Source organism: Anolis sagrei, chromosome 2 (assembly GCF_037176765.1).
Source record: "Anolis sagrei isolate rAnoSag1 chromosome 2, rAnoSag1.mat, whole genome shotgun sequence".
Lineage (NCBI taxonomy): Eukaryota > Metazoa > Chordata > Lepidosauria > Squamata > Dactyloidae > Anolis > Anolis sagrei.
In genome coordinates this window covers 280312216-280325454 of record NC_090022.1, presented here as the reverse complement: position 1 = coordinate 280325454, position 13239 = coordinate 280312216, and positions in this window count along the sequence as shown.

The following is a 13239-nucleotide window of genomic DNA, read 5'->3' as shown; positions in this document are numbered from 1 at the left end:
TTTGTTCCAGCTTCATGCAAGAAAAAAACTTCACTTGGTAACTTGAATGTACATCTAGTTGCACGGAAGCAGGACTTGAAAGAAGAAAGGTAGAAGGCAGAGGGCAGAGGTGAAACAGGAGATCTCACACTTGTTCTGAAATCTTTAATCATAACACTGCGCAACACAGTTTCTTGTTCCTGAGTTATAAATATCACTTCCTAATTGGTTCCATCATCAAAACAAGGAAAAAGTTTATTAAACTGCCAAAACTTTGGGGTTTTTTGTGAGGAAAAGTTGAAAATAGCACACTGAAAGATTAAAAATGGCAGCCACAAAAATGAATCTTTCGGAGTATATTAACAACTACATTCAAAGTAAGTACTGCACAATTAAACAAGATTTTTTCTTTAATTTTGTATTTTAAAAACACATAATCTTTGTGCAGATAGTAGATGTGTATTGTGAGCTTACATTGTGATAAAGTATTTCTATATTATCTATTCACCTTCTTTACAAGTTCGTTCTCATTACATTTTCATTTTTTTCTCCCACCTCCTTCCACCTTCCTTCCTTACCCCACCCACCACATTTTCCTCTATAACTTTTGTGATGGCACGCCTGAGCCTTTGGAAAAAATATATTGTCTGGCTTTACTTGGGGCCTATCTGTATACCTTCTGTTAAGATTAAGAGCCTTAGCAGACAGAGGCAATTTAGGCAAGGTGAAAAGATAACCAAATGAGTTTACTTAAACAAAATGAATAAAAGGTTAACTCCACCCAGGACTATTATAAGGTAACTTAAAACAATACATTACAAGATGGTAATGGAATCTTTGAAAGTCTCTTGCCTCTGGTGCAAAGCAATGATTATAAACTGTTTCAATCTTCTTCCTTGTAAATTTATTTATTTACTATATTTGTATACCACACTTCTCATCCCGCAGGCCACTCAAGGCAGTTTACAGAGGCAACAATTCAATGCCCAACAACATCATAAAACATTTGAAACATTTAAAAACATTAACATATAATATAAAACTGTAACAAGATCAATAAGACACAATAAAAACATTTAAAACATTTGAAAACATTAACATATAATAAAAACCATAACAAGATCAGTAAGACATAAATCATTTGCGTCTCCTAGTTTAAACATTGCCCAATCTCAGCCAAAAGCTTCTGTTGTCCTTTGGACTGCTGGTATAAAAATACTGCTAAATGCAGGTGCGAAGAATGCCTGTTTTTGGATTGCTTAGCCTAGGATTACCAGACAATGCCCCAAGCCTCTAGTGACTGTAGAAAAGGGAGTCCAGAAAGAGAGCTCTCTACAGGGAAATGGAATAGACCAACTAAGGCCGACCTCTGGGGGGTGTTATGCTCCACCCAAAAATTAATACAAAAAGGAAATCTATGAACAGAGGGAACTGAAGCAGAGGAAAAGGCAGTGCCAAGACTTCACATCTTTATCTTTAACCACAAACACAAACTTTTAAATCTTTGTGCAATATCTATGCTGGCTTTGCCTTCTATCCATTTCATATAAATTGCTCATTTCTCTTTGGTCTTCCTGTGAGCCTTCTTTGGTTAAACATGTAATAATATCTGATTGGACTTGCTTAAATAAATAGTTGTTCCAATTTTCCAAATTCCATTTTGTTCATCTCTCCATCCCCAAGCTATTACCACCTTCCCTGCTAGAATCATTGCTTTAAATAGATCTTGGTTCTTCTCAGCAATGTTATTGTTCCCTAAAATTGCCATTAACATAAGTTCCATGTTGACCTGAATTGTTATTTGGAATAGTTTCCCCATTTATAAATTATCTTATCCCCAAAAATACTATATTCACCATTAAACTGGGAATAACACTATCAAACCAAGAACAACTTGTTTTCCAAATTTTATTACATATTGTAATATGTTCCACAACAATCTTTGTTACTTGCATTTAAAAGAAAGCATTATGCTAAGTCTCTGTTTTATTTTTGTTTTATTTTTGTTTGGTTTTTTTTTGGAATGTAAAAGCATATACATAATCTATTTAAAAGTAAAATTTAGAAACAAATTCTTCAGAGAAGCAAAATTCTGACATGAATATATCTCGCCTTTCTCTACATAAGCTCTAAGAGATATTATATGACAGCATTTCTAAACCTGAGGGTTGGGACCAGGGGGGGGGGGGGGGGAGAGTGATGAGAAGGTGTCAGAGTGGTCGCCAAAGACCATCAGAAAACATGGTATTTTCTGTTGGTCATGGGGTTCTGTGTGGGAAGTTTGGCCCAATATATCATTGGTGGGGTTCAGAATGCTCTTTGATTGTAGGTGAACTATAAATCCCAGCAACTACAACTCCCAAATGTCAAGTCTATTTTCCCCAAACTCTACCAGTATTTGTGTCAAGTTTGGTAAAGATCCATCATGGTTTGATTCCACAGTGCTCTCTGGATGAAGGTGAACTTCAACTCCAAAACCCAAGGTCAATGCCTACCAAACACTTCCAGTATTTTCTGTTGGTCATGGGAGTTCTGTGAGCCAAGTTTGGTTCAATTCTATCGTTGGTGTAGTTCAGAATGATCTCTGATTGTAGGTTAACTGTAAATCCCAGCAACTACAAATGACAAAATCAATTCCCCCCAACCCCACCGGTATTCAAATTTGGTCATATCAGGTATTTGTGCCAAATTTGATCCAGTGCATGAAAATACATTCTGCATATCAGATATTGACATTACAATTCATAACAGTAGTGAAATTGCAGTTATAAAGTAGCAACAAAAATAATTTTATGGTTGGGGGTCACCACAACATGAGAAACTGTATTAAGGGGTTGTGGAATTAGGAAGATTGAGAAACACTGGTCTAATCAGTCCTGTATCTACCTTGCTTTGGTAACTTCACAGTAGTAACGGATGGTTGGCTTGATGTAGGTGCTTATGGGCTACTTTAGTGCCACAGGTATACTGTCTTGTACTGGATAGATTGGGTTCCCTTTTTGGACAATGAGATGTAAGTTGCTATCTAATATGATACTGAAAGTGTTGTATCTATTTGAACAGCCCATTAAAATATTGTTATGTGAAAATGAAAACTATTTTGCACTTAACAGGGAATGTGAACACGTTTCCAGTCTTGTCAGGGGCTAGACTACATGCTTCAGGTTTTTTTTTAATGCATAGCATTGGACTCTGGAGACTAGGCTTTGAATCTCTGCTCAGCCATGCAACCGATTGAGTGATCTTGGGCAAGTCAGACTGTGTCAGAGGAAGAAAATGGTAAATCTTTTCTGAACAAAGCTTGCCAAGGGAACCCTGGGAAAGAGTCACCTTAGGGTAACTGTGTGTCAGAACTGACAAGAAAGCATGAACATCAATTTTAACACAGCCATGCATTTGGAAATATATTCCCATTTGTTGTGTACTTGAAGTTCTTAATTTAGCAAATTGATTTTTTTTTTGTATCTCCATAGATACAAAACTGTTCCCAGATGGAAGATCAAGAACAGTTCTCATCCCTCTTCTGCCCATCAACCTCACTCTTTAGCCTTGGGATGGGAATTATGCAGCCTCTAAATATCATGTCACCGCAACTCCTAATAGCCAGTTACCTAATAAATGGTGAAGAATGCTATGCATAGCAATCCCACAGCAACTGGAATGTCATATATTGCCTATGCTCCCAGTACTAGTGTATAATGTGTACTATAGCAGAACTGAATCTTCAGTTTGTGCATTTGTATATTTATTTATCTATTATTTGCAACATTTTTATCCTGCCTTTCTCAGCCCGAAGGCAACTCAAGGCAGCGTACAGATTGGCAACAATTTGATGCCACAACATACATACATGTCAATTAAAAACATTTAATATAACATAATAAAAATCCATATAAAACCATTAAAACTATAAACATCCATGTCTTCCAGATCAATTCCTTATCCATTTGCATCATCTGGAAATCTGAGTGTTCTGCACATTGCAATCAGGCATAGAAGCTTAGAAGAGTATGTTGAAAAACATGTGTGTAGAGGGAAACATATGACTGTTCAATGTATTGTCGAAGGCTTTCATGGCCAGAATCACTGGGTTGTTGTAGGTTTTTTCGGGCTATATGGCCATGGTCTAGAGGCATTTTCTCCTGGCATTTTGCCTGCATCTATGGCAAGCATCCTCAGAGGTATGACTGTTCAATTACCAAGAACAAGGACTATAGCTTTTCCGACAAAGACATGGTCTTCAATGTATATACTGACAAGCGAAAGGAGATCTTTATGAATTATTTAAAGTCTAGCAAAAATCTAGTGGAAGATAACTGGTCAGACATAAACAGATATACTGGAACCAATCCATTAGAAAAGGGCTCTCTAATCTGAAATTTTACCATGTGGTGCAACTCAAAACCTATTTCCTATATACAACAGGAGCTTGGCTATGTTGACACACACCTGGACTTCAAAAAAGCAAATTTCCTCAGTTCCTTCCTGAGACTATCCAAACCATATTATGGGAGAAAGTCCAATGAACAACATGAGAACTCAGTCTCAAAAAGTCCTATGAAATCTGTGAAACGGCTAAAGAAAACAAGGCTGTAATGCTATTAAATTAACCCTCTCAAGCGCATGAGGTTACTATTTGACAAAATTGCTCTCCTGATGCACTACAACTAAGCTGGCTGCATTTCTGTTACATTTTATCCAGCCAATGTATTCAAGGACAGAGATGGGAAAATTAATTGCATCTACATAAGATGGAACAAAAACATTAACTGTTAAATCTATGCGAAATTGCCTTTTGAATTTAACAAAAATTGCTACATTAAAAGCATTTCCAGAATGAAAAATGCAATCCATTATTTTACTTCCACTACCCTAGTTTGAGCCTAAGGAAGGAGGAAAAAGTGCATGATTTTTTGAAAACCCAATTATCCATCAAACTTTTACAAAGTCTTCCTTCAGTTTTGTTTTGAAAAAACACAAGTTCAATATATTGTCGAAGGCTTTCAGGTCGGAATCACTGGGTTGTTGTAGGTTTTTTTTGGGCTATATGGCCATGGTCTAGAGGCATTCTCTCCTGACATTCAATAGCTCCTGTGAATATTGGGCTACTCTGTTTCTTCATGTCATGCTCCTCATTTGCGTTTGCATACATATTTTCCCCAGACATGTCTTCTTTTTCACAGCAAAATTTTCTGTCTGGGTAGATTTTTTAAGAATGTATGGGTTTTTAAATAAGGTCTGGACTGGAGGAAATGAGTGATTGGGTAGTAAAACTCTGAGGGGCTGGAAGAGAGGAATGTCACACTCAAGAAGGGTTTTGTCCTAGACCCAGTGCTATTCAACTACTTCTAAAGTAGTGAATGACTCATTGACTTCCAACTGAGTTGGTTAATGAAAGAGACCGGAGCTGAATGGGAAAGGTAAGTCTCCATCCTAGCTAAGCCTTTCCGGAGGCCTTCCTTCTCTCCTCTTTGCAAATAAAAAGTACCATCCTTGGAACAACTTCAAAGACTATTACTGGCCCAGTACAATTATAGAGACATTGGGCTGTGGTATAGAGGGTTGTTGTACAGTGACATTACATACAAGGAGTTCCACATCTATCTGTAAAGCAATAAGAATTATTGAGAAATATAAGATCTGTAGTGAAGTCAGCATGGATTAATTGGAGCCCCCAGTGACGCAGTGGGTTAAACCCCTGTGCCAGCAGGACTGAACACCAACAGGTTGCAGGTTCGAATCCGGGGAGAGCGCAGATGAGCTCCCTCTGTCAGCTCCAGCTCCTCATGCAGGGACATGAGAGAAGCATCCCACAAGGATAGTAACACATCAAAACATCTGGGCGTCCCCTGAGCAATGTCCTTGCAGATGGCCAATTCTCTCATACCAGAAGCGACTTGCAGTTTCTCAAAGTTGCTCCTGACACAAACAAAAAAACCACAGATTAATCATGTGGAAAAACAAAGTATACTTTATTTATTTATTGTGTCAGAAGAAAATTCAGGGTACAATTATAATGTATTTAAACACACACACAAAGTGAAAAACTTGGTATTATACTAGATTTCCTTTGATCCAAGAGGCTGGCCACTTGGAGTGCTTCTGGTGTTGCTGTGAGAAGGTCCTCCATTGTGCATGTGGCAGGTTTCAGGTCGCATTGTAGTAGGTGGTCTGTGGTTTGTTCTCATCTGCACTCGTATGTTGTAGACTCCATTTTTAACTCTGCTTAAGATTGGCTCTGCATCTCATAGAGCCAGAGCACAGTCTGTTCAGAGCCTTTCAAGTCACCCAGTCTATTGTGTGGCCAGGGGCAAGTTTCTCATCCGGTATCAGCCATGGATTGAGGTTCTCACCTGCCACTTTTGGACTCTCGTTTGCTGAGGTGTTCCTGCGAGTATCTCTGTAGATCTGTAGGAAGCTGTTTCTTGATTTAAGGCATTGGCATGCTGGCTGATATCTGAACACAGGATGGGACAGAGATGTCACTACCTTGGTCCTTTCATTATTGGCTGACTTCCCAGTGGATGTCAGGTGATGCAATACCGGCTAAACAGTATAATTACTCCAGTGGTGTAGGACATAGACATCCTGTGATAATGCAGCATAGCTCATTAAGAGCCACATCCATTGTTTTGGAGTGGTGAGATGTATTTCACAAAGTGTACCTGAAAGAGACTTATCACTAGTGTGTGTTTCATGGTATATTATTTGTGATCATTTCATCATACTTCTTTTTACAGTTAGTTGGGTGTTGAATTTGGGATCTCCCGGTGGCGCAGTGCGTTAAAGCACTGAGCTGCTGAGCTTGTTGATCGAAAGGTCGCAGGTTCGATTCTGGGGAGCAGCATGAACTTCCGCCGACAGCTCCAGCTTCTGCTAACCTACCAGTTCAAAAACATGCAAATGTGAGTAGATCAATAGGTTACCTTCAGCAGGAAGGTAACGGTGTTCCATGCAGTCATGCCGGCCACATGACCTTGGAGGTGTCTATGGACAATGCCGGCTCTTCAGCTTAGAAATGGAGATGAGCACCACACCCAAGAGTCGGACATGAGTAGACTTCATGTCAGGGGAAAACCTTTATCTTTACCTGGGTGTTGAATATTGAATTGTACCCATCTCAGTTGTTGACATTGTTGAATATTGCTACATGATCAGTTAAAATGGTTGCTACTGAAATACAGTGATGGTTAAGGATATCTCTAGTAACAACTATCACTACTGGTATTGTAGGTGTACTTAAATCCCATGTTGTATTAAAGTACAACTGTGGAGACCAGAGTTTGATTCCCTGCTCAGCCATGGAAACCCACCAGGTGACCTTGGATGAGCCACATTTTTTCAGTCCCAGAAAACCTTGTGATAGATTTGCCTTAGGGTCATCATAACTCAAGAAAGACTTGAAGACACACAATAACAACCACAATTTAAAGTAAAATCCCTCATAGTGATCTGTGATTAGAATTAATTGGTAAGCAAATGCATAATTTTATTTTTGTTTTACAAATTATGGTAGCCCCGCTTGAGATGTGGTGCGGGTAGGTTTCCCCCTCCATCCTTTTGCATCTCCTTGATCCAAACCATCCCTCCCATATTCCTCCCATGGTATCCATATTCCTTACTTCCCACATTTGATCTTTTTTTGGAAAAATAAAAAGACATATAATCATGATGCTAAAATACTATATAAATTGAGCACCATAGTTACCAATAGTGGGAAAGAGGAAAATGTTCTGTTTTGAAATAGAAATGTAAAGAGGAAAAAAAGATAAGTGGGAAGCCTCCACAGGCAACATCATTCAACATGTTGCTAGCAGGACCCTTGACAGTGCAAAGGGAACTGGGACAACTAATTCCAGTATGGGAATTTACTCCTGCCTATGTCATAAAATCCCAAGAGAAAGAAAAATCTACTCTCTGGCCTAGATTTCAAAAGTCACAGTTACCACCAGAAATTCACAAAAAAAAAAAAAAAAAAAAACCTAGGACAGAAGATACATTATATGGATATTTTTACAAATCTCAGTAAGTACAGGTACAACTTCCACCAAATCCAGAGGCTTTTGTCTCATCTGGAGGAGCCTCAAGAGACTTTGAATATAGAGCCAGGTGGGAGCTGTAAGCTTTCTTTGCTCTTTAGTGCTGCCTCTCACTTAATTAAGTAATAACTTAATTGTGGATTTGAGTTCATGCTAAAATTCCAACTTCAAGTAATTCCAATAAATGAAATGAAAAATACATTTAATTAAGTTACCCCTTTAGAAAAAAAAACTGAGTCCAGCTAGTTAATATTGATTGATTGATTGATTGATTGATTGATTATCAGGTGCCAATTCTTCTGCAAGCTGCATATGAAAGGTTGATCCAGACCTTTTCATTTGAAAGTGTCGGACTAAAATAGTTAACATGAGCAGCCACATATTAATAATTTATCCCTGTGTAGAAATAATTAATTCTGTGGATACCATGTAGCTAATGGTCATGGTTTGAATTCAATCAAATCTGAATGTTTGTTCTGCTAGAGCAAATCTGTACACTGCGGTTATTTAACTGATTAGGACTTTGCTCCTCTGTCTGACATATTTTCCCATGAGGAAACATGTATCTGGTCTTTTCTGTTATCTTTTCTGTCTTTCAGCAGAGTTTCCCAGAGGCCCCAGTCTATAGCTCTCTTGATTGAGGACTGCACATAAAGAGCTATTCAACAACAGCAAAGAAATGGTTACACAAGGGAGTAAAACTGCTCTCGCTACAGAATGAGGATATTGCATTGTATGCTCTGTCAGATCAATAAAAACTTGTAGAATGTATGTTTGAAGGATTTATCTCTTTTCCTCCATTAAAACATCCTTTCCCTATTGGAATCGTGTGTCACAAATCTGATCACGATAGCAACTGTGGAATGTCATCTCTGCATTCTCAGCATTCTCAGTTGCCAATTGTTTGGAGAATGATTATGTTAAACTTTGCTGAGAAAAACTGATTTACAACCGGATCCCTCGAATGGTCATCATGAAGACACCTAGAATCATAGAGTTGGCAGAGACCTCATGGGGCATCCAGTCCAACCCGCTGCCAAGAAGCAGGAAAATTGCATTCAAATTACCCCTGACAGATGGCCATCCAGCTTCTATTTAAAAATCTCCAAAGAAAGAGCCTCCACCACACTCTGGGGCAGAGAGTTCCACTGCTGAACAGCTCTCACAGTCAGGAAGTTCTTCCTAATGTTCAGATGAAGTCCTCTTTCTTGTAGTTTGAAGCCATTGTTCCGCCTCCTAGTCTCAAAGGAAGCAGAAAACAAGCTTGCTCCCTCCTCCCTATGACTCCCCCTCACATCTTGATACATGGCCCTCATCATGTCTCCACTCAGTCTTCTCTTCTACAGGCTAAACATGCCCAGCTCTTTAAGCCGCTCCTCATAGGGCTTGTTCTCCAGACCCTTGATCATTTGAGTTGCCCTCCTCTGGACACATTCCAGCTTGTCAACATCTCCCTTCAATTGTGGTGCTCAGAATTCGACACAGTATTCCAGGTATGGTCTAACCAAGGCAGAATAGAGGGGTAGCATGACTTCCCTGGGTCTAGACACTATACTCCTATTAATGCAGGCCACAATCCCATTGGCTTTTTTAGATGCAGCATCACATTGTTGGCTCATGTTTAACTTGTTTTCCACAAGCACTTCAAGATCTTTTTCACATGTACTGCTGTTGAGCCATGCATCCCCCATTCTGTATCTTTGCATTTCATTTTTTCTGCCTAAGTGGAGTAGCTTCCACACACAGAAATACAAACAGGTTGTTTTAAACCTTTTGAATGCTCTTTCCATACCGGCATTCTAACACTATAGAGGCTCACTATATCTATTTTCCTTCTTCTTGAAGGTTTTAATTACTTTCCTCAAAGAGATATCTTTCTAATAACAGTTCCCAAACTCTTCCTTCCTTCCTTCAAATCTCCCAAACTAACTCTTCAAACGCCAAACTGACAAAACTCTGGCTGCATTCATTCCTTTCTTTCCCTCTAGCTCCACCTATCTCCAATTGCTAAGCAACTCCCTCCAATTTCATCAGCCAATTAGACTGCATTTCCAGCTATGAAGCTGCCTGATCACTCTCACACACACACACACCGTTCTCCTTAGCTTTTCCAAGCTACTGCCTGTACACCAACCTTGTACATCAACCTTGTAAGGTAGGCTAATCTGTTACAGGAGGCCTTAAAGAAGCCCACAAACACTTCCAATTGTGGTTGCATACATTTGGGTAATTAAATTGTGGAAATTAAATCCATGGATAAGAGGGTCATAATTTATACTCCAGTGATACCAGTAATCTATAATGGGAACAAGCAGCCAACTTCAAGATAGAGAGGCCAATATCTTAACAATATAGAACAAGATGCAAATACTGGCTAGGATGGCCACATTCTAGTGATGATATCACCTCTTCACACAGGGCTAAATTCGACGGTATGCGTCGATTTAGCTCCGATCACCCACCTAGCCTGCTGATTCCCATCACATGATGCTGGCCAGATCCATGGATGAAGGAGGGTGAAGATAGCTCATGCCACCACCAGGGCAACACGGGAGGGCTCCCATGTTGCCATTGGAATGCATAGGGGGAATCCACATGCACCATGCATGCTTACGCTCCTCCCCATCTGATTGCCCTTGGCTGGAGCTGGTCAATGCGGGGCATGGGGCACCAGGTTCCCCACTCCCCTCTACAAAGCGGAGCACCTCAGATGGCTACCTGACAAAGTTATTAAATACCCTAAAGCACTCAAGGCTTGTGTGCTGAATTCAACCCACTATGCCATTTTATGTGGCTTCCAGATGCTGGACTTCAACTCCTATCTTCCTCATCATTAATCATCATCACTAGAGCTGATGGGAGTTGTAATACAGTAACATGTGGGAGGTTGAAGTTTGTTCTGTTTAGTCAAGATAGTGCAATTTAAATTTAGATACAAGGTTTTAGGTACGATGTCTGACTTTAAAATGTTCATTAACCTTTCCCCTGCCTCAGAGCCACAAGTTTTGGGTTGCAAAAACTAATAGGAGCTGTCGTTTAGTAACAATTGGATAAAGCAGTGCCAATCACTATGCAAAAATTCATAGTTGGTCCTCTGTATCCACAAATTCTCCATCCATGGATTCAATGTCCCTTTGATGACAACCATAAGGCTTATGTGCCCTTGATGAAAATGAGTTTGACACCCAGTGGCACAGTGGGTTAAACCCTTTTGCAGGCAGGACTAAAGACCTACAGGTCACAGGTTTGAATCCAGGGAGAGTGCAGATGAGCTCCCTCTATTAGCTCCAGCTCTCCATGCGGGGACATTAAAGAAGCCTCCCACAAGGATGGTAAAACATCAAAAAAAAAACAACATCCAGGTGTCCCCTGGGCAACATCCTTACAGACGGCCAATTCTCTCACACCAGAAGCGACTTGCATTTTCTCAAGTCACTCCTGACATGGAAAAAAAAAACCCTATTGTAAAGGCAGCAGATCCTGTCTGATCTTGGAAACCATGCAAGTTCAGCCCTAGTTAATACTTGAGTGGGGGGATTGTCAATGAATTTCTGGTACTGTGAGGTCTATTTCACAGGAAGGAACTGGCAAAACCACCAGTATTAATTGCCTAAGGAACCATCATGAAATTCATTCAGTTGCCATAAGTCGACAAGGAAATTCTTTGTATCCACCAGTTAATGATGTCTGAGTGACTTTGCTGTGGTTTTATCCCATGTCTTTCCATCCAGTCATGTTGACAATGAGGAAACAATGTGAGTCAGAGACAAATGACTTGATTTTGGCATTGCTGGTTCCCACAGATGAAGGATAACAGCATGTCTTTTGTGCAATCCATATGGTTCCTCTTCAAAAATGTTAGGGCAGTGTCAAACTTACAGAAATAGATCCCACATCCTAATGGCAGGCTGTAGATTGGATCTAAGTAATCAAAGCTTATTGAGTAGATATTCTTCTTCCTAGAATACAAGAACATGAACTAATATAAATCAAAGGGCATGCAGAAATTTAAGGCAGTGGAAGGCAGGTATACAAGGGCATACAGAATTACAAAAACATTGTTTGTCAAATTAGCACAATTGTGGGACTGAAGGGTGCTCATCCCAACATGTACCTGCTATTTATGATGGCACTCCTGCTATAGAATAGCGACCGTGAGCAAAAAAAATCCGAAGTGCTGGGAATTGTTCCTGGAAAAACTCATTATCCCCATTTCATTGAAACTGATACATTTTAAAAAGAAAAGAACATGAAGTGATTCCTCTAATAACATGTAACTTGTCGAAGGTATTACTTCTTACTCTTTTCTTTGACAAAATGTCAGTTTAAATGAAAGAGAGATAATGGTTAGCTTTCAAGTAGCTTCTAGGCTACAACCATTTTCCTCCGAAAATATATAGGGCAGGAGGAGTAGGCAGTTCAAAGAAGGGGGAGTAGAGTTCCATTGAATATACTTTTGCATGTAATTGTTTAAAGAACAGAGTCCAGCAAGTTAATTATCTACAGGTGAGCAACTGGTGTCTCCGTGACCAGTGAGATATTACGCAACCTTGTTTTGGAATGCAGCTGGTGGTGTGTCCTCTACTGAAGCAATTAGAAGGCATTGTATACGTTTTTATTTTTACTTCTCAATCATTTTACATTTTGGTGCTATGGAAGAAAATGGTAGACAGAGTATAAAAACAAAGACAACTTGGAAATATCTGGCCAAACAAAGTTATTAACCCCCAACACCCAAGCTAACAACAACAACAACAACTACCAACATTGATGGAAGTCAACAGCAGAAAACTGCTTAAATGCAAAACACAGAGCGAATACCGTAAAAATACAATACAGAACAGAAGAGAAAATTGGCAAAAAGAAGGCTCTCCATGGACAGTTCCTGGAAAACACTGAGAGCAAAACTGACAAGGAAAAAACATGGATGTGGCTCACAAATGGAACTTTGAAAAAGGAGACAGAGAGCCTGATTCTTGCAGACCAAAAGCAAGCAATAAGAAGAAATGCAATCAAAGCCAGAAATGAAAAGTTGACAACAGATTTCAAGTGTAGACTCTACAAGGAAGCAGTCGAAATGATGGATCACATATTCAGCTGCTGCAAGAAGATCGGGCAGACAGACTACAAGCAGAGGCATAACACAATTGCTCAGATCATCCATTGGAACTTGTGCCACAAAGAACTGGTGGGATCACAAGCCTGAAAAGGTTACACAAAA